The 25,300-nt window shown below is 38.5% G+C and overlaps 1 pseudogene; it reads left to right on the forward strand.

The window, feature by feature from the left end:
• The first annotated feature begins 21,960 nt into the window (after window positions 1-21,960).
• LOC124381164 lies at window positions 21,961-25,050 on the forward strand (annotated as a pseudogene).
• The last annotated feature ends 250 nt before the right edge of the window (window positions 25,051-25,300 follow it).

Raw genomic sequence — 25,300 nt, forward strand, 5'->3', positions numbered from 1 at the left:
GTTGAACCAACTTAAAAAATTAAGTAGATTTGCTGCAAAGCTTTTTTGAGTTTGCTGAACTTCAGGTCTGTAGTTCTCCCTACTCATTTTTTTTTTAAAGTTCACTCAACCCCCTTTATAACTTTAAACAAACTCATGATGACTAGTTAGATGTACCTACTGAGGAACGTTAGATGAACTTACTGAGGAAGTAATACCTAAATTAATTTAGCAGTTTCAATCCACTTTCTACAATGATTTGGCGTAACTTTAACCACGGAAGTTGAGTAAACTCCAAATCGCTTTGCAGCAAATTTACTAAATTCTTTAACTTAACTCAACTTTTTATTTTATTACAGTGTACCGACCATGTTCATTCCTTTTAGTGTTGGTTTTGCATTGTATAACTGATGCATTGTTAGCTTTTTTTTTTCAGTTTCAAGAGGGAAATATTAGAAAATAAGACTTTTGTATTATTATTTGTTTTGTGTTATTTTGTAAATGCTTATAGTTTTAGTATTTTTTTGTAATAAGTAAAAATAAATGAACTTAACATTCTTGATTTAGTTTTAATATACTACGTTGATTTAACTAAACAACATTACATTAACTTTATGTAATTAAATAAAGTTTACTGAAATAAATATTGTTACTTAAATGCAGCCTCACTGAGTTACGTGGAGCCTGTTGACATAAAAAAGTTAAGTAAGGCCAACAAATAATTTTTTTGAGTCTATGTACAATACGAGTCAAATACTCAAGAACTGTTCAAATCAGATACTTGAAGACTTTTCCTAAATTCATATTGAAATTGGTGACTTTTCACTTTTAATGAAGGGAGTTTTGCAGGAAGGTATCTATACTTTTATGATGATATGATGAGTACAGACTCACACACAGTGGACAAAAAAGGCATAAAGAAGTCATAAGGTAGACTGTGTTCATCTACTGTTTATAATGATTTAGTGTTAAACACTGTGTATGTTGGTGTTAAAGTAATAAGGATAAGACGTTCATGTGTACATTTCTGTATGTGTTTATTTAGCGCTTCTGGTGAATTTCAGGAGTTTACACTGAAATTTCATCCTGTGTGATGGATAATGAACTTCATAAAACTCCTCAGTAAAGCTTGAACATCACTCTGGAGGGGTCTGCTGCAGTGCCTGTTTGGAAACTTTCATTTTCCTCACATATTCATCAAGATCTTCTCTGATTGGCTGCTAGGCGGCATTTAACTCTATAGCGCTCGAGACAGCGATGAACTCGACATAGAAACTTCTCTCTGTCTGTCTGCGTCTCATCCATTCATACAACATCTCCCTCCGAACAAGTTCTCCCTCACTTCTCAGCGTGAGAAACACAAGGTGTGTGAACCGGGTAAAATGTGTGATTCAAGGTGAATGTGTGAGACTTGAGATTCCTGAATTATTATTATTATTATTATTATTATTATTATTATTGAGAAATAAATCTATGGAAGCATAGAGGTCAGTAAATCTTCTGGTCATTTCAGAAAGAGAATATGAAAAAGGTCTGTATTTTTTTATTTTTGTAAAACTCCAGAAGCAAACCAATGTAACAGAGCGTTTTGAAAAGGGGGAAGTTTCCTAAATACTTTTCTCTAAGAATATAATAGAAACGGAAGCAGGATCCCGTGAAACAAACAGTCCGACTTTTGATTGTACTTCATGTTATGAACAGCATCACTGTGCGCATGTGCGATAATAAATCTCTCTCTTGCTTACGGCAAGTCCCGAGGGACAAAAGAAAACTATAAACAACCATAAAATGAACACAGCGCCCTCTTGAGCTATCACACACAATTACACCCAAAAACTCTTTTACACTACTAAAGAACAAGTGATTTTCCTGTTGAAACAGAGAAAACAGGAAATGACGATTTTAATTGATGACACAGAAAGTTGACTTTTTATGTAATCAGGGGAACACGCCAAAATGAGGAACAAGATACTAAAGCTGGAAGATCAAAACAGGTTATTCAGTATGGAACCTCACCTTAATATGAAGTTAGAATGGGGAAAATATGAATATCAGACTTCTTGTGGTGAATCTGTTGGTTTTTCAGCAAGAAATGGAAGATTTTGTGCTGAACTCTGCTACTGTATATAGACAGTATAAGCTCCGCCCACTTCTGACCCGAAACTACTGTGACGTAATAGACTGAAGACTTATTGTAAACGTCACTATATGTTATTAACACGCCATCAGTTCAGCGTGCATTTCTGTTTTTACCATTTTAATAAAAAGTATAAATAAATAAATAAATAAATATAAAAGAGGCAAAATTAAAACCTCCAGCAAAACATACACTTATTCACAACGTCCCTTCTTTACTTGGATATACAATAAATAAATAAACTCCACTGAAAAATATTTTTAATCAGTAAACTTTTGTTTAATTACTGAGTCTCAAATCAAACACCAAATCAGCCATGTTTTACACAATTTGCCCTCTAGGTGGCGTTTTGTGGGTTTTTCCCTTATAATGGCGACACAAACTTAAATTACTGTCTTTATTGATTGTACAAATAAAAACAAAACATCTTACAAATCTGTAAAATGTCTATGATTATATATAAAATCTTCTTGACTTGATTTGAAGAGGTGCAGTTTCTCCGGTATCACCTCATTAACTGTCCGTGTGGAAACATAGCAAAGGCTCTTAATGATGTCCACACGTCTCTGCACTGATATAGCCTTTATATTTAATCACTGTACATATGATTCACATGAATATCACATGCTGTACATATACTACATATTTATCTGTACCATTTGCACGATTGATACTGCACTTCTGGTAGATGCCAAACTGCATTTCGTTGCTGTGAACCTGTACTTGTACTATGCAATGACAATGTTCTATCTATCTATCTATCTATCTATCTATCTATCTGTCTGTCTGTCTGTCTGTCTGTCTGTCTGTCTGTTATTAATATGATGTGAGGTCCAGTTAACAGCTAAAACGAGTAGAAGTAATAACTACTTTTTACTTAAGTACATGTCTGAGCCAAAACTTCTTTACTTTCACTTAAGTAAAAAAGTTTAATCAGTACTTCAACTTTTACCCGAGTATTTTAAAACATGAGTATCTGTACTTCTACTTAAGTAAAGGATGTGTGTACTTTTGCCACCTCTGCCCACCTCGCATGCACACGGAAAGTCACATCATGTTTCCTGTAGGTGGACATTAAAACATGGAAAAATCGGTCAAACGCTTCACTGATCATAACAACAAACATTTAACTAACCAAAAAAGAGCAAAAAAGAACTTGTATAAATTAAATAAAGATATTATTCCTCTCTGAGACTGAGATTCACATCAAATCACAACCAGCTCTGAATATTTGGTTTTACTTTATTAAATATTAAAGTAGCAGCTGTTTATGATATTAACAGCACAAGTTGATAATGTGCATGTGATCAGATGTTCTGGAGCACAAGGTTATGATGTGATGTGTGTTATGTGTAGAACCCGCTAAAAAAATACATCTTTAATCTGCACTTAAACTGGGAGAGTGTGTCTGAGCCCCGAACGCTGTCAGGAAGACTATTTCAGAGTTAAGGAACTAAATGGGAGAATGTTCTACCACCTTTAGTGGACTTTAGACTTTTAGGTACAACTATAATTCAAAAGTTTTGAAATCTCAAGAGCGTGATGGATTGTAGCATGTTAGAAGACTGGAGAGATAAATGAGAGCTAAACCATTTCCATGCTGGAGCTTTTGCCAAATGGTTTTTGGGCAGATGAACAAAATGTCTCAGAATTTATTAATAGAAAGTTATGCATCATCCAATCTTTTAATTCTTTGACACACTCAGTTAAACTGTCCAATTGAGCTGTATCGTCTGGTTTTGAGGAGATATAAAGCTTGGTATCATCAGCATATCAGTGAAAACTAATCCAATGCCTTCTAATCATATTTTCCAAGGGAAGCATGTATATTGAGAAAAGCAGGGGTCCTAGAACTGACCAATCATCAATAACCAGGATCTTGGCTATTGTTTGTAATCAATCAGCTTGTGACTGATTATTTCAGTGAACACTACCATGCTTTTGTAGTATACAAGGGTGAAGACAAAGAAGATAAAACAAGTTAATAATTTTGACTTATTTTCTGTCTGCAGAAACTTCATTAGACAGTGAGGAGGAAAGTTATAATTAAGTAATATTTTAGTGTTAATGACCTTTAAATTCATCCTATACAGAGTCGTTCTCTTCTAGTAGTGTTGAATTGTTAACTCTGTATTAGTGTGATTAACTCCTAAGTGTTAACTGCCATGAATAGTTACTTCTTAACAGAGTAAAATAATCAACACTGAAGTAGAGTTAAACCTTGAACACTAGTAGTAGTGTTAATTTAACTGGGCAGTGAGAATTATATAAACACCAGGATAGTGTTGAAATGAACTCTTATAGAGTTGAATTAACACTGTCAGTTTTACTGTCTCTCTCTCTCTCTCTGTCTTATGTTCATTATTTATTTATGCATTTATTTTTTATTTTAGCATGTTATGAGGTGTGGGACTTCAGTGTTTGTGTGTATGTTCTTTCTACAGAAAAGTAAACAAAAAAAGTCATATTTAATTTAAGAGGAGTGTAACATGGAAAATATACCATACTATTTCTATTGTAATTTTTTTTTTTTTTATAATATTTGTTAAATGTAAAAACTCTTAAAACACTGAACATCATAAAACCTTTGAACCATTTTGTGAACATAAATTACATGAACAGATTAGAAATTTATCACATCATTTAGCTGTTCTTTGTAAGCTACTGTCACGTCCTCTGGGTTTATGTTCCAGCACTTTCAATAATGCGTCTCATAGCTCTTCCTGATATCTGCCATACAATACTCCATTGGTGTTTATGTACAGATCCTCACGGTCAAAGTCTTTGTATCTCCACTGTTGTTTCCTTGGAAAGTGTGTGGCTGCTGAATTCTTCTATTTCCTGTTTATTGTATCCTCAAAGATTAAAAATTTTATGTTTGTATAAACTTTTGCAGAACTTTGAAATAAAATTTAAGCAAGTTAAACACATGCAATCCTTCTTTTTCCTTCCCATGTCCTTGTCCAGTTCCTCGTCCACTTTCTCGTCCGCTTGGAAACGTGTTTTGATGATCAGTATTTTTTCGATCATGTTCAGAAGAAGACCTGCCAGCAGAGAGCTGCAGTAGTATAGTTTTAAAATCACTAGAGACTGAACGAGCACCTGAGCAGCCTGTGTGGACAGAAATGGTCGAAACCTTCGGATGTTGTAGAGAAGAAATCAACAGGAACGTGCCACATTAGCAACATGTGAGGAACAGGACAGTTGATTGTCCATAGTTGACCCGAGGTTGCAGTGGCTGAAGAGAAGAGCAGAGAGTCATGAAGATTCTGAGATCCTGAGATGGAGATGAATCACCTGGGATGATCAGCAGATCTGTTTTGCTGGGGTTGAGTTTTTACTGATGAGCACTCATCCATTAAATATGTCTGTGAAGCATGCTGAGATCCGAGCAGAAGCTGTGGTATCTGAGGGAGGGAAAGCAAAGAAGAGTTCAGTGTCATCAGCAGAGCAGTGGTAAGAAAACCCATGTGAGGAAATTAAAGGCTTCAGAATCAAATCAAAGCTGAGAATGAAACAAAGCCACTAGATAAATGTTTAAAACGTCTGAATTAAACTTTGGTGGTAGATTTTGCAGTCTCAAACTCATCAAAATAGAGCTGAATTTGTAGGGAATTTGTGAATTTGGAGAACATTGGATGGGTTTTACAAAAGCTCCCATCACTAAAATCTCTAAAAATATGTGGACTTTGTACTCAGATCCTTAACTCTTGGTGCCTCTTTGGTTTTCCCAACATCAATCATGTAAATTGTTGTGTAAATGAAAGTGTAGAAGTGAAGGAGTGCATTACATTAAAAACAAAGTGGGCTTTAAACGCTTCATCAAATGCGCCGAGGGAACCGTCTGACTTACGGGGATGAGATTCTTGTCAAGAGCTCTGTAGACGTGCTCAGTCTGGTAGCGGTTCCTGCAAACAGCAAGGAGATATGGCTGTCCTCCTTCTTGTTGCTGGAGATGATGTTCGAGACTGGTACAAGTCTACAGAGAGACACAGGGAAAAAATTACAAGATACATTCACATGATCACATCAAAAAAATTAGGAATTAATAAGTTCAATTGTAAAATGTACATAGAAATTTTGTTTTAAATAAATAACAGGGTTGAGTATAGATGTGCAAATACATGGAAAAATTCAGTTCAGTTTTGGATGCACCGATTTCTCCTGTTTTCACACCAGCTTCACTTTGTGATTTTGCTTTGGTGAAAAACGTCTACTGAAATGTCAGTCTTCTTTAACTCTTCTACTTTCTGTATCTTCTGCTCTGCATTCAGGTTTTTCATCTTCTTCTGATGTTTTGTCTTGTAGTTCCATCTTAGATTTAATTCCTTAATTACAGCCACATTCACTCCACTAATAAGACACGCGTGTTTACCGCCAGTGTCAGTAAACATCTACTCAGAATCAGCTTTATATAAAATCATCGCATGGGCCGGATATAATTGTACGTTGGGCCGGATTTGGAGTTTGACACCCCTGATCTATGTGAAGACACTGATCATGTTAATGATTTCTCACAATAATTATCAACAATAATTTAACAAGGTAGGAAACAGATATTTTTAGAAAAAGCCCGCGGGCGGCTCATTTGATCCTTGCAGGCACCATGTTGGTGACCCCTGATCTAGACATTACGCCAGTAAGTTGGTTCCTTTTTGATGCGGACTCAACAGAAAATGTGAAGTAATGGACAAACGCTTTATTTATCACTTAAAATGAATAATACAATAGTGTTTTGAAAATTTTTATGAAATTTGAAAGTGAAAACATTAAAATGTTATTCTTAACGTTCCTGAACAGTCATGTGAATTTTAAGATAATCTGCAACTTGCTGTTACATTCCACATGAGAACTCGCGAAATGTCTGAATCGCAAATCATCAGGGGTTGAATGTGTATCATACAAAACATATACAATATTGTTATAGTGAGCATTTTAAAATACCTTAAATCAGGGGGCATCATTTTAAAAGCGGGGGGGATGAAATGTCTAGTGTTACCTGTTAGTTTTTATCAGTTAACCCTTGTGTAATTGACAGGTTTTATTTGTAATCATATTTCTTTGCTTTATGATTATATATGATTATAAAACAGAAAGAACAAAAGAAACATGTCAAGAGCCGAAATCAATTATACAATCAGATGAAATAAACATTTAGTGTCACTTCTTTTAAGCTTCCTGGCTGGTTTGTTTAAAAGTAGTAGCTTTTTACACAGTGTTAAAGTGAACATAGATCTCAATATATAAAGCTACGTTCCTTCCCATCTAACAGCTGAACAATCATTTCCCTATTTATATTGTCCATTTTGTCACTGTGGATGTGACACACAGCAACACTGTTTAGACGAGACTGTGTCAATAGTGACATACAGAAGAAAATAATAAATTAAGTACACTGCTGGACAGTGACCAATAATTTGTATCCTAAATTGTTTAACACTTTAATATGGGGAACACGTTTTCACTATTAACTTTCACCTCAAACTCTTAATTTACTGCTTATTAGCTTTTAAGGTAGTGGTTGTAGTTAAGTTTAGGTATTAGGGAGGATTATGGGATGCAGAATATGGTCATAAAGGATAAGGAATGAATATGTGCTTTCTAAGTAGCCTACTAATAAACAGCCAATGTGCAGTTGTTCATCATACTAATGTGTTACAGACTTTTTTCTATATTTTACTAATTAAATTTTTTATGATTGGTCCATATATAATCCTACAAACACTTGTGTATTAATAGATTATACATTATAAAAAGTAAAATAAAATAAAAACTGCAATAGCAGCCAGGTGTTAAAAGCCACATCTGTTCTCACCTGTGAAGTTTCTTGTGTAACATCCTGAATCTGCCCTGACAAACCAAGGCTGTCTGTTTCTTGCTCATTCTTGAAAACACATAAAAATGTAAAATTAGTGCAATAATGAAAGAGCAGCCCATAAAATAAAGATCAGTTCCTATCAGCATACTGTAACGTCTCCCCTGTGATATCCCCTCATTCACCAAACTACATTACCCACCATCCTTTGCACCCCGTCATCCACCATGTTTGTTTCCGGTCTTCACCTGTCTGTTCACCCGGACTCTATTTATACTCATCACCACTGTCTTTACTCAGTGTCAGTTAATGTCTTTACTACGGTGTGTGTGTGTGTGTGTTTGATTTACCTGCTCCTTATTATTAAAATCACATCTTTACTGTTACTATTCGTGTACTCGTCTCTCCGTGTTCATACCGTGACACACAGAGTTACACATGCTGAAAAATCTCACTTCAACATTATCTTTATTCTTATTTGAAGGGTTTTGATATCACACGTGTTAAAACAAAAGACGTTATAAAAGAGTTTAAGGAAAATACACAGAAAAAAACGTTTGTCCAAGCAGCTATTTTTCCTTATAATCCTTTAAAACTTGCTAATTATTCAACAAGAGCAACAGGCAGAGCTACTGAACATTGTGCAACACAATTCGGATACCATATGCAACTTACACTGCTTGACTTTTTTGTAAAAAAAGAGTGAAGCGGTTTTTGCCGCTTTGAGCTCATCGCAACCGAATGTTGGATCGCACGCGGGACCGCGGATGCGACTCGAGCTACAGTACTAGGGCGCGTGACAAGTGAGTGACTGATTGCCATGAATACGTGAACATCATGTATAGACTATCTTCTCTCTTTGAATTTTAGATCACTCTGCATTAATGTACACTGAAGATCAAAATTAGAGAACAATTTATAAACAATTGAGCAATTCTGAAATAATGTGATCTTCACTGCTCAACAGTTGAAGGTGTTTTTGTTCTGTCTATGCCATGCTACCAGAACACCTTTTCCACAAAATAACTAAGGCATTTACAAAAAAAACATTATTTTGCAGAAAACACACTGATCAAAATTAGAGAACACTTTCAGATACCTCCCAGTTATTGGTGTTAATCTGGTACCTGGAGTTAATTTCCTTGATTATCTGTCAACCCCTATTTAACTGGCAGCCTACCTTCCAGTTTCACTGACTCTGCAAGTGACCGTTCTAAAGTGACTGAAAGCCTCCGGGAGCAGGTTGTCCAGATGAAGGCCAAAGGGATGACCCTATCAGCCATAGCAAGACAAGTTGGTCATTCCAAATCTGTGATTTCAAGAATATTGAATCTTTACAACATCACAAACTCATTCAAGTCCGCCAAGAAGGCTGTTCGTCCACGGAAGACGAATACAAGAGAGGACAGGATACTGCAGAGGATCTCAATGAGCAATCGTTTCCACACTGCAGCTGGAATTGTTTACCAGTTCAGCGCTGAACAGGGTAAGGATCCGTCTCGTCATACAGTGTCTCGACGTTTAAGAGCATTTGGACTGAAAGTCCACTCTGCACTGACCAAACCTCTCATTAGCAGAAAGAATCTAAAGGCTAGACTAAGCGTGTTGTGTGGACAGAGGAGAACTGGTCCAAAGTTCACTTCAGTGATGAAAGCAAGTTTAATTTATTTGGGTCCAATAGGAAACGTTATGTTCGGTGACAAACTGGAGAAACACTGAACCCAAAGTGTGTAAAGAAGTCAGTGAAAAGTGGAGGAGGAAGTGTCATGGTTTGGGGCATGTTTTCTGCAGCAGGAGTTCATCACCCAATCAGCCCGCAGTGTTCATGCAGGACAACGCTCCATGTCACTCAGCAAAAAGCAGTTCCTTAAAACTGAAAACATTGAAATAATGACATGGCCTGCCCAGAGTCCTGATCTCAACCCAATAGAGAACCTCTGGAAAATCCTTGGTGACAAAGTTATGGCCAAGAAACCCACTACAGTCACCGAACTGTGGAGGAGACTGGAAGAAGAGTGGACCAAAATCACACCAGAGCAGTGTGAGAGACTGGTGCTGTCCTGTGGCTGCAGATGTGCTGAAGTCATTCAGAGCAGAGGCCTGGACACTTCCTACTAATTGCTGACTGTTGTAACCTTCAGAAAATTTTGTTGTAATCTTTTTCCATGCTACAGTCATTGTTGTTCTCTAATTTTGATCAGTGTGTTTTCTGCAAAATAATGTTTTTTTTGTAAATGCCTTAGTTATTTTGTGGAAAAGGTGTTCTCGTAGCATGGTATAGACAGAACAAAAACTCCTTCAACTGTTGAGCAGTGAAGATCACATTATTTCAGAATTGCTCAATTGTTTATAAATTGTTCTCTAATTTTGATCTCCAGTGTACATTGCTCCATTAAAACCTCAACATGTCGTGAACACAACTCTCCACCAAAAAAGTGAGGGGGACGAATTTACTTTTTATAAAAAGTACATGTCCCCCGTGTAATCTACACCCCTGCCTTGATTACTTTGAGAGATAGTTTAGAATGTTTTTTTACAAATACATCATTCAGTTAAAAATGTACAGTGTGTTTATGCTGAGTCAAACAGGCATTAACACTGATGTAACCAACACAACCAAAGATGATTCAGCAGTTGTGTTTTCATACGCCAGCATCCCTCTGTTTCACTCAACAAAAACCCAATTCATTTTTATTTTTATTATTATTATTATTGTCTGTTTTGTCTTGTATAGTGTGGTTTTGTTTGTGTGTTTTTGTCTTGTATAGTGTGTTTTGTCTTGTATAGTGTGGTTTTGTCTTGTATAGTGTGGTTTTGTCTTGTATAGTGTGGTTTTGTCTTGTATAGTGTGGTTTTGTCTTGTATAGTGTGGTGTGGTTTTGTCTTGTATAGTGTGGTTTTGTCTTGTATAGTGTGTTTTTGTCTTGTATAGTCCAAGCTGAATGTATAGTGTTATTTATGTGTGTACTTTTGAGAGAGTCATTAACAGCTGGAACTAAATTCCTTGTGTGTGTTAACACACTTGGTCAATAAACCTGATTCTGATTTATGTCTGTAATGTTTATGAAAAGAAAATAATTGATCTTAATTTACTTTAAAAAACAAAATAAAGTCAGAAAGACATCAGATGTCTGCTGTTGTTCATAAATAACAGTAGTAATGTTGTACAATGAGGATGAAGAAATAATCATCAGCTCAAATGAACCATTTCTGTTCCTTGAACGTGTGAAGAGACACAAACCCCAGAAGCCTCCATGTGGAAGGTAGTTAATGTGGGGATGACCCTCATTAACCCTCATTAAAACACGGATATCACTTAGAATTACTCGTTACTTCCTGTTTTTATTTACTCACTAGTAAAACTTACAAAAATAATTCATGACCCCCAGTTTATTTAATCTCTATTTGTAAGTGTAAAACACTACATTTATTAAAATATAGTCACTATTCTCATCAGAAACCTCAAAACCGTGTGTCAAAAGTTACTGAAAATTAAACCTTCACATTTAAGCAGAAATAATTCAAGCGGAAAAACTGCACCGCCATAAAATGCTCGTGTTTAATGCTAATGCTAACGAGCTAATTAGAGGTCACTTATTAACAGCGGTCTGGTTACTAACAGCCATTCAAACTGATCATTTTACATGTAAATATTACAAACTTATTTTAAATATATTTTCTAAATGTTTTATATATATTTTATTGTTTTTAAAAACATTTTTATTACATACTAAAATAAATCGCTGACTCACCTCTATCTCTCACGGTGAAAACAGACTTTCCCGCTTCTTGCATGCAGACCGGAAATGATTGAAGGCGCGTGCACGAAAAGAAATGTACTCTCTTTGAGCGTTCATAATGAGAACACTGCCCTCTTTTGGACATTATTGACACTGCAAGTTTAGAAAACGTTTAAATGAACACTGTAATTAACAGCAGACATCTGTAGAGTAGAAACACTGTAAATTCAACACTCGAGGTTTTGCTGTGGAAGAGAAACACAGGCATAAGAGAGACAGACAGAAGAGTAACAGACAGATGAAAGACAGAGGAGAAACAGAGAGAAGAGAGACAGAGAAGATTTAGAGACACAAGAGAAACAGACAGAAGATTAAGAGACAGAAAAGTAACAAACAGAAGATTAAAAGAGACAGAAAAGAAACAGACAGAAGATTAAGAGACAGAAGAGAAACAGACAGAATATTAAGAGACAGAAGAGAAACAGACAGAAGATTGAGACAGATGAGAAACAGACAGAAGATTAAGAGACAGAAGAGAAACAGACAGAAGATTAAGAGACAGAAGAGAAACAGACAGAATATTAAGAGACAGAAGAGAAACAGACAGAAGATTGAGAGACAGATGAGAAACAGACAGAAGATTAAGAGACAGAAAAGAAACAGACAGAAGATTAAGAGACAGAAGAGAAACAGACAGAAGATTAAAAGAGACAGAAGAGAAACAGACAGAATATTAAGAGACAGAAAAGAAGCAGACAGAAGATTAAAAAGACAGAAAAGAAACAGAGAGAAGATTAAGAGACAGAAGAGAAACAGACAGAAGATTAAGAGACAGAAGAGAAACAGACAGAAGATTAAGAGACAGAAGAGAAACAGAGAAGATTAAGAGACAGAAGGAAACAGACAGAAGATTAAGAGACAGAAGAGAAACAGACAGAAGATTAAGAGACAGAAAAGAAACAGAGAGAAGAGAGACAGAGAAGATTTAGAGACACAAGAGAAACAGACAGAAGATTAAGAGACAGAAGAGAAACAGACAGAAGATTAAGAGACAGAAGAGAAACAGACAGAAGATTAAGAGACAGAAAAGAAACAGACAGAAGATTAAGAGACAGAAGAGAAACAGAGAAGATTAAGAGACAGAAGAGAAACAGACAGAAGATTAAGAGACAGAAAAGAAACAGACAGAAGATTAAGAGACAGAAGAGAAACAGACAGAAGATTAAGAGACAGAAGAGAAACAGACAGAAGATTAAGAGACAGAAGAGAAACAGACAGAAGATTAAGAGACAGAAAAGAAACAGAGAAGATTAAGAGACAGAAGAGAAACATACAGAAGATTAAGAGACAGAAGAAAACAGACAGAAGATTAAGAGACAGAAAAGAAACAGACAGAAGATTAAGAGACAGAAGGAAACAGACAGAAGATTAAGAGACAGAAGAGAAACAGACAGAAGATTAAGAGACAGAAGAGAAACAGACAGAAGATTAAGAGACAGATGAGAAACAGACAGATTATTAAGAGACAGAAGAGAAACAGACAGAAGATTAAGAGACAGAAGAGAAACAAACAGAAGACTTCTGGAGAAGTGTGTAAGTAAAATGAAGTCATGCTGTATTGACTTGCTGACAGGATGTGCTACCTGTGTTATACGCTCTGTCTGGTCTTGATGTTTGGTCTTGATGTGAACAGTTGCTCTTTTTGTGTTGATCAGATTGAAATAACAGAATCTCTTTTCTACCCGCCTGTAACTATGCCTGTGCTTATTGGGAGAATTTCCATAACTGGTTATTTCCTAAATGTGAAGATTTATCTGCATTAACAGAAGAAAATGTGTTTGCTAAAAGGATGGAAATGGCAGTGGTGAACTCTTATTTTAAGAAGAAGGAGGATCATAGAGTGACGTATAAGAGTGGAGGAAGGTGCACACAGGTGGATTATAGACTAGACAGCATCGGATGGTGGTCTGTAGGATGGTTTTGGAGGTGAAGAAGAAAAGAAAAGTGAAGATTGAAAGAAGAATAAGATGGTGGAAACTGAAGGAGGAAGAGTGTAATGTGAGGTTCAGGGAAGAGGTCAGACAGGAGCTCGGTGGTGGTGAAGAGGTGCTGGATGATTGTGGAACTACTGCAGGAGTGATAAGAGATACAGCTAGAAAGGTACTTGGTGTGACATCTGGAAATAGAATAGAAGACAAAGAGACGTGGTGGTGGAATGAGGAAGTGCATCTATACTTTTATGATGATATGATGAGTACAGACTCACACACAGTGGACAAAAAAGGCATAAAAAAGTCATAAGGTAGACTGTGTTCATCTACTGTTTATAATGTTTTGTGTTAAACACTGTGTATGTTGGTGTTAAAGTAATGTTAGATTTTTATCATGCCCGCACACAGCAAATTTTCTCCTTCGATTTATTGCAGGCAGCAGACACGTATATATACACACACATTGGAGAGAAATCTGACCTAAAGTTGTTTCCTGTTTTGACAAGAGGATATTCTAGCTGTGAGATGTGTGAGACCAGATAAAGACTCCCTGTTTACCTTACATACTAACATCATAAATATTCTATAGACACTGAACAGACAAAGGAATGTGTGCAAAGCAGTGTGAGAACGATCTAACACTAACAATGCTTATGTCATGTTTACAGCCATCGATCCCTCCTGGAACCACCAAAAACACTACAAGAGGAGGCTTTTTTTTAGAGGAGCTGGGCAACTTAAGAGTGTCTGCAGTAATTGTAAAGAGACAGCACTTTCCCTTAATCTTCTGTACCAAGTGCCATTTGGATCCCGCTACATGTGTGGAGTTTTGACATTGGACCTCCTGGAGTGTTAAAGGCTCTGGCATGGAGAAGCTGATGCTGGATCTGTGATGATCACAAATGCTGAGCTCATAAAACTCGGAGCTACTAACCATATAGACTGTTTAAGACTGCAGAAAGAACATCACTTATAATCTTATACTCCAGTAATCATGTTAGTTCTCGCTCTCCAGTGTTCTGTAGTGTTGAAAGATTCATGATCAAACTCTTGATGTCACCCAGATGAGGATGGGTTCCCCTTTTGAGTCTGGTTCCTCTCAAAGTTTCTTCCTCATAACATCTAAGGGAGTTTTTCCTTGCCACAGTCGCCACGGCTGCTCATCAGGGACAAATTCACACCGTTCACCACCACTGTTGATTTGTGTAAAGCTGTTATGAGACAATGTCTGTTGTGAAAAGCGCTATAGAAATAAACTTGACTTGACACAAACACAAACACCGGGGTATCGTAAACAGAAGGTATATTGAATTATGTACAATACTAATGACAATCTGGCAGAGGCTATTAAAGCTTTGGAAGAGCACTTCATTCCAAAAAGAAATGTGGTTGTGGAAAGACATGCCTTCAGGAAACGTGTACAGAGGACTGATAAAACTGTGGTGCAATACATAGCTGCATTAAGAGATTTGGCTACAACTTGTGAATTTGCTGATAATCTGGATGACATGCTGCGTGACCAGTTAGTTAAAAACATTGCTAACCCTCGCATTCGTGAAAGATTATTAGTGGAGTCTAAATTGACACTGGAGACTGCTATTACAATAGCAACACAACTAGAGGGCGCTGATGCTCAGGCAAAATCAATGTCTACAAGCACCTCTGCTCCAGTACACGCCATACATACCACTCCTGCATATGGACCACAGCGTCTGAAGGCCAAAGCACATACCTCTTCAAAGACCTTAGCTTCTGCTCCAACAGCTCAGACATGCTTCCGCTGTGGCTCTGCTTAACATCTGGCAAACGCACAGAACTGCCCTGCTGCATCTGCTAAATGTAAGAATTGTAATAAGACTGGACATTTTGCAAGAGTTTGCCGTTCTGCTCCTACTCGTTCAGTTCATTCAATTGAATTACCAGAAGTCTGTATTCTATACCTAACTGGACCTAATGACCGATTAATGTGTGATGTAACCATAACAGCTACGCCTGCTGCTACACCTGTGTCTCTGCAACTCACAGTTGACTGTGGCTTGTCAGTGTCCATAATGCTGAAACAATTGTATGACCAGCATTTCCCCACTGTGCTGTTAAAAGCTCCTAGTGCCCACTTAGTTACTTATCTACAAGAGCCAATTTCAGTACTAGGATGTTTGCCTGCATCGGTCTCTAAATATGGCCTTACCTGTCCTGCACACTTCTTAGTCGTGGAAAATGGCACAGCTTTGCTAGGCATGGACCGGAAGCTCCAGCTTCGATTTGATGGTCACACTGTGCTGCCGCTGCCACAATCTGCTTCAGTCTGTTCCCTTTCCACCCTTACATCACAGCGCCCTGCAATGGCGTGTGTAAAAAATGTACACACAAGGTTAATATTTCTGACTCTGTACCCCCTGTCAGACACAAACTGCGTCGCTTACCTTTCTCTGTGAGATATGCTGTTTCCGCAGAACTGGATCGGCTCTTGCATGCAGGCGTAATTGAAAGAATTGACTCCTCTCCATGGGTTTCTCCTATTGTTGTGGTCCAAAAGAAAATAGGGGGATTCGCATGTGTGTGGATTTGCGAGGGCCCAACAAGGCAGTTATAGTAGACAGCTATCCATTGTCACATATGGAGGAGATGATGACATTACTGCAAGGTGTGACTGTATTTTCAACTATAGACTTGGAAAGTGCATACCATCAGGTACCTCTTCATGAAGACAGCCGGGACCTCACTGCATTCATTACACATGAGGGTCTCTTCAGGTTCTCCAGGGTACCTACTTGTGGGGTCGCAAATTTACTCTACAAACTGACCATCAAGCCTTAACGATGCTGTTGACCACAAAAGGGACTGATAGAGCTGGTTTGCGCATAGCCGATACATACAGCAGATTGTTTATCACGCCTGCCCCTGCCTTTACTTCCGATGCTAAGTCAGATACAGAGCCCGAGTTTGTTGCTTTACTAGCAACTGGCCTGACTGCCGTATCTCAGGAGGAATTTGCTGCTGCATCTGCTCATTGCCCTGAACTATCTGCTCTGCGCACACAAATGGTGCGCGGCTGGCCTCCATCTTCTGCTACTTTGGATCCTGTTCTACGCCCATATTACAAACTAAGACATGAGTTCAGTGTGCAAGATGATTTTGTGTTCAGAGGGTCTCCATTAGTGGTACCTGCAGAACTGTGTGAGTCCCTAGTAAGCATTGCACATGAGGGCCATCAGGGAATTGTGAGAACAAAACAACGCCTGCATGAAATGTATTGGTGGCCCAAAATGGACACACTTGTGGAAGACAAAATATCTACCTGTCAGTTCTGCCTTTCTCTGGATAAAACCGCAAAAGCCTCTGCTGTTCCACTCCAGCCTGTTCCTTTACCCTCTGCACCCTGGGAAAAACTGGCGATAGACATTGTGGGCCCTTTTGAGACTGCTGTCTGGGACTGCCGATACGCTCTGACACTCACTGATTATTATAGCAAATGGCCTGAGGTAGTTTTCACTGCATCTGTTGCAACAAAACAGGTGACTGCATTTCTTACTTCTGTCTTCAGTAGACATGGCAATCCGGCCACTTTGGTAAGTGATAATGGGTCTCAGTTTACTTCACCAGAGTTCGCTGCTTTCCTGAAAGAGAGAGACTTTAAGCACATTCACACATCAGTGTATCACCCTTCTGCAAATGGAGCTATCGAACGCTTCCACAGAGTTCTTAAAAGTACAATTCAATCGGCAATTCTTCAATCGCCACCATGGAAATCAACAGTGACTGATTTCCTGCAGATTTATCGTGCTACACCCCATGCTGTGACAGGAGTTTCCCCCTTCGAATCGCTTCATGGCAGGAAAATGCGTACCAGCCTCAGTGTCCTGAGTCCTGCACCCTATGCTCATGAGCCCGAACAATTGCGGAAACGTGTTGGGGCACGCCAGGATGTCATGAAAGCTCGCTTTGCCCACAAGCATCGAGTACGTAATTTTTCTTTTCAACGAGGGGATAAAGTGCGCATTAAAAAGCCAGTACATGTGCCAAAAGCTCATCCAAAATTCACTCCTCCAGTTAAAGTTAGAAAAAAAGTTGGCCAGGTTGGCTAAAGGACTATGTCTATTAGTCACGGAAATTGACATGGACCTTTTCAACACACACTCACATGAACATTTAAGTACTGCATAGTTTTGTTCATATAGTTTATTATTCTAATTGCTGCTTTGCATCCATTTCATGTCAGTTTAGTATATACTTCATATATACTTGAAATTGTTGATACATTACAGATTTTATGTTCTTTAATTCTGTTTCATGTCTATTGTTGGTTGTAGAAAGAATTAATTTAGCTAAGAGGGGAATATGTGATGTTCTTACTTTAATGCACCACTAGATTGCAGTGGTAGCTCCAGCGGTTAAGGCGCTGGGTTACCGATCGGAAGGTCGGGGGTTCAAGCCCCGGTATCGCCAAGCTTCCACTCTTGGGCCCTTGAGCAAGGCCCTTAACCTCTATGCTCCAGGGCGCCAGATCATGGCCGACCCTGCGCTCTGACCCCAGCTTCTAAGCAAGCTGGGATATGCGAAGAACAAATTTCACTGTGCTGTAATGTATATGTGACAAATAAAGGCTATTCTATTCTAGATGGCACTTAAGCTTCTTGATAGAGATTTACATGAGAGGAAAGAGGGAAGTAGAATAGGAGAGAATGTTGTGCTTGTGATCGCATGTGATGCTGCTTTTTCCTTACGGTTATTAGTTATTAAAGTTCCTATGAGGAATATACTTTTGTGCTTGCTTTCCTACATAAAGACATAACAGTGATGACCAGATCAAAACCTTGCACAATCAGGGCCCAGCGCATCACCCTCTGATTAGTATTGCACATTTGATGCAGGAGGACTAACGGATTGTGATCTGTGGAAACATGAATTTCTTTACTGTACTGGACCAATGCCTTTTTTTAATAAAATAATAAGTTTGTAGTATTTCAGATTTGAGTTCTGTGTAATTTTTTAAACATTATATTGTATTATATTTGATTACATTTTTGGATATTGTAGGAATTGTTACTAAAATAATATAAAACACAAAAACCTAAATGATTAACTTTTTGTTTACTGGGACATGGGCAAATACCACATTTTAATTTATAATAATTTGGGGTGAAAAACAGACATATCATGTCTTTATGAATGATATATGTAGTTAGGACCTATGGGAAAATAATATAATGCCAAATAATTGTTAATAGGAGCATTTATTTGCAAGACAAGCTTAAAAGAGTAGTAAAAGAAACAAGGCATAATTTTACTGTATGTAAAAATACTATTATTTCACATTAAAAACTTCACTTTAACCTTCATATGATTAACTGTCTTTAAGGGTAATAAAAACACTGACTTAATGATCATAAGAATAATCTGTAAATATTAGATATCATTCTATGTAAAAATACAAATTACTCTGTGAAAATACAGCGAATTTCTTTACAAACACACAACATTTCTATATCAAAATACAATCAATTTTTAATAAATTTAATGACGTAACGTTAAATTACAGAAAATGTGTAAAACAGGAATTTTGTTGTAAATAAAAAAAAAAGGGTAAATTTCTATAAAAAAAAAAATACAGACATTTAACTGTAAAAAAGTGTTTTTTAACAGTGTGGGTGAAAAAAATCATCAGGTGACTGAAAAAAGGCAGATTTCTTGATAAGGGTTAAGTCAAGTCAAGTTTATTTCTATAGCGCTTTTCACAACAGACATTGTCTCAAAGCAGCTTTACAGAAATCAACAGTGAAGGTGAACGGTGTGTATTTATCCCTGATGAGCAGCCGTGGTGACTGTGGCAAGAAAAAACTCCCTAAGATGTTATGAGGAAGAAACCTTGAGAGGAACCAGACTCAAAAGGGGAACCATCCTCATTTGGGTGACATCAAGAGTTTGATCATAAATCTTTCAACACTACAGAACACTGGAGAGTGAGAACTAACATGATTACTGGAGTGTGTGATTATAAGTAATGTTCTTTCTACAGTCTTATACAGACTTTATGGTTATAAAAGTAGGTGCTACTGAGCTCAACATTTGTGATCATCACAGATCCAGCATCAGCTTCTCCATGCCAGAGCCTTTAAACACTCCAGGAGGTCCAATGTCAAAACCACACATGTAGTGGGATCCGATTGTCACTGGTATGTCTCTAGATGGTTCGGGATGTTTGCGAGTTTGGCATCTACTTCTTCAAAGGTCCATAATCTTCATGAGGTGGGACGTGACTGGAGCTGGCCAAACCTCAGGATGTCTCGGGATGGGGAGAGAAAGAGAAGCAGTGGAGAGAAATTAGCGTAGCTGCTGTTTATGATATTAATAGAACAAGTTGATAATGTGCATGTGATCAGATGTTCTGGAGCACAAGGTTATGATGTGAGACGTATGTTATGTGTAGGCTTTGCTAAAAAGATATGTTTTTAATCTGCACTTAAACTGGGAGAATGTGTCTGAGCCACGAACACTGTCAGGAAGACTATTCCAGAGTTTAGGAGCTAAATGTAATAACATTATACAGCTCTTCCTGTCCTATACATGTAAAACAGTGGAGCTGTGGTGCTGTAGGCGAGATTGTGTCAGGAGATGATGTCAGAGGTTAAACTGCCACAATTGTTTTTCTAATGTTATCTATTTTTTCAGTGAAGAAATTCAAGTCTTCACTACTAAACTGTGATGGAACACAAATTTCAGAGCCCTGATTTGTAGTTAGTTTAGCTACAGTACTGAAAAGGAACCTGGAGTTGTTTTTGTTGTTTTCTATGAGTTTGCTCAGGTGTTCAGCTCTAGCAGCTTTTAGCGTCTGTCTGTAGCTGAGCATACTGTCTTTATACGCAATTCTAAATACCTCCAATTTAGTTTTCCTCCATTTTCTCTCCAGATTACATGCTGTTCTCTTGAGGGCATGCGTATGACTATTATACCAAGGTGCAGGTGTTTGTTCTCTAACCTTTTTTAACCGGATGGGGGCAACGGTGTCTAATGTGCTAGTGAGAATAAGGTCTATGTTGTTAGTTATTTCATTAAGATTATTATCAGTTATGGGTTTAGTGAGAAATTGAGATAAATCAGGCAGGTTATTTATGAATCTGTCCTTAGTGGTTGGAACAATAGTCCTACCAGGTCGATAACGTGGTGAAACACGGCTAATCTGCTCTACCGGTAGTGTGTACAGTATGAGGTAATGGTCTGTGATGTCATCACTCTGAGGTATCAGTGACGTCTGCTCCGTGGGATATTATTAAGTCTAGTGTGTGGTTAAAACAGTGAGTTGGTCTGGTGACGTTTTGTTTACCCCCAAAAGAGTTTAATAAGTCGACAAATGATAATCCAAGAGCATCGTTTACATCATCTACATGGATATTAAAATCTCCTACAAGCAGCACTTTATCAAAATTGATCAAGAGGTTTGATAGAAAACAAGCAAACTCTTGAAGAAAATCAGCTTCGGGCCCTGGGGGTCTGTAAACGGTGACCAGAGCGAGTTTTCTATGCATGTCTGAAAGTAAAATTTTAAGAACGAGCACTTCAAATGATTTAAAACTGAATCCTAATCTCTGACTGACATTAACAGGAAGCTACGTCACCGGAATGCAGTAACGTCAGATCCGGTGTTATGCGCTAAAATCTAAGTAGGCGTGGAGGATCATACTGGTGCAGAAGTTCACTCTAATGTTTTAAAAAAATACTGTTTTCATGAAGTCTGGAATCAAATACTCTCTAAAAATAATAAGGTCCAAGATTAACTGTTTCTAATGGACTATAAAGATGGCTTTTATTTTAAGGAACATTTATTCTTTAGAGCACATCCAGATGCTTAAAGACTTCATTTATATGAAGAAGAATTTGAAATAGTTAACCCTTTAGGTCCTAACTTTAACTTTAACTTTTTTTTTTTTTTTTTTTACTTTAAAACTGGCAAGACCCTGGAAATTGGGCAGGACCATGGATGGGCCAGGTTCAGCAGAACCAGCAGAATCCACAAACTCGAGTAAACTTTAGAGGCGGCCCTCCGGGGCCACCTCAGGGTAACATGTGAAGATGCCCAGAGAAGCCAGAGGGGGAGCTGGTACAGTGCCCCACCTCACTGTACCCTGCACAAGAGCCAACCATAATGGTGGATGTGAATAACCAGCTCCAGACATCGTTTTTGATTGACACAGGAGCAACATTCACAAGCATTGGAAAAGAAGGCTCTAAGCTCACCCTCTCACACAAAGCAGTAAAGACAGTAGGCTTCTCGGGTAAAACTCAAACTTTGCATTTCACAGAGCCACAAGACATAACAATAGAAGGAATCACAATACAAGCACCATTGTTGTATTCCCCCGATACCCCAGCGAATCTACTAGGTAGAGACGTACTGTGCAAACTAGGAGCAAAGATCTTCTGTGGACCTACAGGAGTGTGGGTCGAACTCCCTGAATGCCTAGCTAAACGGTGTGTGATGGTGGAAAGAAAAGTAGAACAACAAACACTGGATAAAGTCTATTGGCTGGAACTTGACGGGACATCCTCAGAAGTTCACAAGATGTATGACCACTGGAAAACATGGTTCACGAACATACGTCCAGATTGTGTGGAAACCAGAAAACCATGGCATTGCACAATGAGGTACGATGAGGGGGACAAGATGAAGAATATGAGACTTTGTGGGGAGAACATGTTGAAGGGAACCAGTACAGTCTCAAAACAGAAAATGTGATCCTTGGTCCCCAAGGGATAGCTGCAACAGTACAGCTACCAGACCACATTGCACAGTGGTATTCAGTCAAAAACTCTGTTCCGCATGTCTCCCTAATGATCGGGCAAAATTTTCAATCAAAAGACTTAGGGCCAATGGTTAGAGAAGCAAGTCAGATAACTGAATGGATACCAGTAGAAGAAAATATGAGCATGACATTAGACAGGAAATATCTCAAAATAAAACTAACAGCTGAAGACAGTGTGATAGCTCACACTATTTTGATCAACAGACAGATGCAAGTGAGAACGCAAGTAGGGCAGGTAGGACAATGGCAACAGAAGGTAGAACAGACTGAACTAGAGGAAGAACAAGTACTGAAACAAATTCCAGAAAAACTATGGACTAAACATCAGACAGATGTAGGGTTAGTTAAGTCATCAGGGTTGGCGAAAATTCAAATAAAACCCAATGTGCAATTACCTTACCAGAAACAATACCAATTGTCGCAACAAGCGATAGAGGGGATAAGATCAACCATTGAGGGACTAGTTGAAGCAGGAGTGTTAATTCCAACAAACACACCCATTTTTCCGGTCAGAAAACCAAATTCAGACAAGTCTGGATTGGTCCATGATTTAAGACCAATAAACAGTGTGGTGGTAGCAGAAAATCCTGTAGTACCCGATCCACACACACTGTTAACAAACATCCCTGAAGGGACTAAATAGTACACTGTGATTGATTTATGCTCAGCATTTTTTAGTGTACCTCTGCATCCTGAGTCTCAGTTTCTGTTTGCATTCACATACGGGGGAAAACAATACACCTACACACGTCTGCCACAAGGATATTGTGAAAGTCCGTCAATTTTTAACCAGGTGTTAGCACGAGATCTGGCAGATCTAGACATTCAAAGCAGTTTGCTTCAATATGTGGACGACCTACTGATTTGTAGTCAAACTAAAGAACAGTGCATGAAGGACTCGTTAAAGGTCCTGGAAACCCTAGCTCATAATGGACACAAGGTCAGTAAGGAAAAATTGCAATTCTGCCAACAAAAGGTAGAATATTTGGGTAGAGTGCTCGAAGGCACTACACGCAAAATCTCGCCCTCACATGTAGAAGCAATTCAGAAAACACCACAACCTCAAACAGTGCAACATATGTTGTCATTCCTGGGTTTAGCAGGTTTTAGCAGACCGTGGATTTGTGATTTTGCGTTAAAAACACAACCTCTCAGAGACATGATGAAAGCAGCTGATCAGACAAAATCTAGCGCACGTCTGGTCTGGACAGAGGAAGGAAAAAAAGCTTTTGAAACAATCAAAAGTGATCTAAAATCTGCCCCAGCACTAGCCTGTCCAGACTACACAAAACTATTTCACCTCTATGTGTCAGAAAGACGAGGTTTTGCATCAGCCATTTTAGCACAACAGCAACAGAGCATGGGAAAGAAGCCAATTGCATACTATAGCACAGCTCTTGACAACGTGGAAAAAGGCATGCCACCTTGTTACAGAGAAAGCCAAAAAGCATCAACAATCACGATGGGTCATCCAGTGACCCTGTACACTTCTCATGCATTACATGCTCTGCTGACAAGCCAAAAGTTTGTGATCACAAATGCACGAAGGACAGGGTATGATGTAATCCTGTCTGCACCAGAACTAACAATTGAGAGGTGCCTCACAATCAATCCAGCTGATCGAGTGGTCTTATCAGATGAGGGAATTCCCCATGAGTGCACTGCAGAAGCAGAGAAATTTCTAAATGCTAGAGATGACCTAGAGAGCCAACCACTACAAGATGCCCAAATTGTTTTGTTTGTGGACGGTTCTTGCTATCGCGCTAACGACGGCAATAAAGCAGGATATGCTGTGGTCATGCACAATGAAGAGGATGACTCGTTTCGGGTACTAGCTAATGTAAGCGTGCCACAACCTTGTTCTGCCCAATTGGCAGAAATAAAAGCTTTAACAGCAGCATGTAGGTTGGGAGCAGGGGGAAGGTGTACTATTTACACTGATTCAGCATATGCACATGGGGTATGCCACACATTTGGACCCATCTGGGAACAAAGGGGTTTCCAGAGAGCTGATGGATCATCCATTTTACATGGTCCTGCAATTTCTGATTTGCTCAAAGCAATGATGCTTCCAAAAGCATTAGCCATTTTGAAGTGTAAAGCCCACAAATCTGATGGGGATATGGTCAGTAGAGGTAATGCAGCAGCAGATGAGGCAGCCAAGAGTGCAGCAGTAGAAGAAGACTGTGTGAAAGTGATGATGTTACAGGACGAAGAACAGGAGGAAGTGCGAGGGCAGGTAACAGAGGAAGATCTTGGGGAATATCAGGATGTAGCAAGTGGGGAAGAGAAAGAGAGGTGGAAGAAACGAGGTGCAGTACAAGACCCCAACACAGGGTTATGGAGAAGTATTGATGGAGTGTGGGTGGCACCATTAGCTCTTTTACCAAGGCTAATTACTGAAGCACATGGGGTAGATCACTGTAATCGTAGGGAGACCATAGACACAATCCGAAGGAATTGGTGGTCGCCATATCTGGCCAGTATGGTGGACAAATTCCTGAGGTCCTGTGAGCTATGTGCAGCACGTAATGTCAGAAAGCACCAATTAGTCACATTCCTGAACCAAGGGGACCATTTCGACATTTGATGATGGACTTTGTGGACATGGCAGACAGGAAGGAAGGGAAAAGATACATCTTGGTAGTAATAGATCGTTTTAGCAGATGGGTGGAGGCAACAGCTACTGCTAAGAATGACGCAAAGACCGTAGCTAAGTTTTTGATCAGGGAAGTGATTCCAAGGTTTGGGATACCTGACAAACTAAGCTCTGACAATGGACCGCATTTTGTAAATAATGTGATCAAGGCATTTGCAGAAGCTTTGTGTATCAAGCAAAG

The sequence above is a fragment of the Silurus meridionalis genome, chromosome 3 (assembly GCF_014805685.1).
Source record: "Silurus meridionalis isolate SWU-2019-XX chromosome 3, ASM1480568v1, whole genome shotgun sequence".
Taxonomy (NCBI): domain Eukaryota; kingdom Metazoa; phylum Chordata; class Actinopteri; order Siluriformes; family Siluridae; genus Silurus; species Silurus meridionalis.